The sequence below is a fragment of the Platalea leucorodia genome, assembly GCF_965183815.1.
Source record: "Platalea leucorodia genome assembly, chromosome: 12".
Classification (NCBI taxonomy): Eukaryota; Metazoa; Chordata; class Aves; order Pelecaniformes; family Threskiornithidae; genus Platalea; species Platalea leucorodia.
In genome coordinates, this window is record NC_138834.1 from 15,494,867 (window position 1) to 15,497,226 (window position 2,360).

Below are 2,360 nucleotides of genomic sequence, written 5' to 3' on the forward strand. Positions count from 1 at the left end.
CATCAGGAGAAAAAGGGAAGCAGCCAAGGGTGACACATGTGGAGACGCAATAAAAGTCACAGTAGCCTGCTCTTACCCTTCATGCCCACAGCAAGCTCCTAGGGAGGCTTCTGCACAGGAGGGGGATGTTGGTGTGCTCCGAAGAGTAAGACAATATTTCACGAGCTCTGCAGACGTATCATTTCATGCGGAAGCATCTTCTTTCTCCCCGCAGAGTAACTTCTGAAACACTAAACAAGCAAAAACACTTGAAGGACAAACTCATAAATATTTCCGTTATTTGTATACGGGTTACTCTTTTGGAGTTAAACATAAATCTGGGGAAGCAATATTCATCTATTTATGCAACGTCCTTGAATCAAAACAGTGAGGGAAAATATAAAAATTAATTAAATTCTTCACATAAGGCTACATCTGACACTACCATAAAAGAGGATGATTAAAATAGGCAAAAAATATATTCATTTAAACTAAGATTTTTGTTTTTAATAGTAAAGTTTCTGAAAGAAACCAGATACCCAGATATGTGGGAGATAAATGCAAGCTGGCCCACAGGACTGAAATAACGCACGTAAGAAGACTTTTGGTGACTCTTCTCTTCCTGCCCAACAAGGCTGATTTCATGGGGTTCAAAAGATCTTGTCAGGCAAGGGTCTGGAAGCTTTGTAAAACAACCTGATGTCCAAGAGAGAGGAGGATCACAGTCCAAAGCCCAACAGGTATGAACGGGCCATCAGCCAAAGCGAGCTCTGCTGGAGAGCCCAGAGTCCTGCCGAGTTTTATCATAGTCTCTGCATCTGAGATGAAAGGCCGTCAAGTAAGCAAAATATGCACACGATCTCTATATCCTTTTACAACAGCACGGCAAAGTATTCCTCAATCCCCATGAATAACATTTGGCTTCATGTTTGTCACACCTCTCGTTTGTCAGGTTGCAGGTCGCGCTGCTTTCCCACACCCCGTGGGAGGAGCTGACTGTGAACGCAGACCGAGGCCGCGCTAAATGTTCATAACCGTCGTTTCCGATGAGACTGAGCTTGCCTAGCCTCCGCAGGCACGGAATGCTATCAAGCAAAATTTAAAGATGAGAAACAAGAATGGAAGATATGTTATTAAGGTAATGTTCATATCTGAATTTCACCCCCATATAGCTCATGCGTGGGTGAAATTAGATTTAAGCAGTTAACTGAATGCTGAATATGTTAGTGACAAATACGGTCTATGCACTTCCTAAAATGTCTAGAAGTGTGCAAAGCAATAATACGGGAAAGACAAGACAGAAAGACAAAGGAAACTTTTAATCTTAAGGTTTATTTTTAGGTCATGTATTGAATGAAGGTTTGGCTTTTCCATAGAACGCCCACGCCCATGCAGCAGAGCGAAGAATCTGATGAATGTGATACCCAGACTATCACAACTTTCTCCATGGTTGTTTTTTCCATATAATGTAGTTAGTTAATTAGATCTCCTCTGATCAATCATTGAATTACCGCTTCAAAAGGCATTGTGATATGATGAGAGTGCCTCGCAGCAGTTAAACACTTTGATTTTTCTGTCCCAACACATTTACAGCCAATGTGAACTAGGTCCTCCCAGCAGGAATAAAGAAATACTTTTTCTTTTTTAAATTACAAACACAATTTATCTTGCAATATAAAAACTGACCAGTAAAATTATTGTAATATGGATTCGTTCCCTCCCCTTCTCCTTTCTGGTATTTAAGACTAAGCGCTTTCCTGTTTTCCATGTGTCTTATGTTCTGATCTCAAGCTCTTTGGAGCTGCGATCGTCTCTCTCGCTCACGGTCTATTCAGCTCTTTTAATACCATCGCCGTTGCACATCTGTGACTTCAGCTGCGTCATAGTGTCTCCTTCCTCGATCCTCGGGGGTCTGTCTCAAAAACCAAAGTGCAGTCATTACAGGAAGATACTAACGGGATCTCTTTTGTTTTCCTCTTGCGACTTGGCTCTTGAAGAGAAATTGTGTTCTAAGGGCTAAGACTGGAAGTCACAACTTCAGCGTGAGATCTGTGCGTGACCTGGCACTGGGACTGTTGGCCAGTTACTGCCTTGGCTTCTCTTCATCCCTCTGGGAAAGGGGAACAGTGATTACAGGACAGTGCTGCCCCAAGACCTGCCTCATTATAGTTCCTAGGAAGAGCTTTGGACTCTTTGGAAAGCAGGCAGTACGGGAAGAGATGGTGTGTAGTTTTTGGCGAAGTCTGGTTTTGCTGCCTCTCCAAAGGCAGATGACCTTGCATGTGTAACATTCAGGGGTATTTGCATAGTGCTGTACAGAGGAGTTCCTCTGCTAGCAGTAAAGCAGACAAATAAAAAAGCTTTCAAAGTCGTGCTTCTGC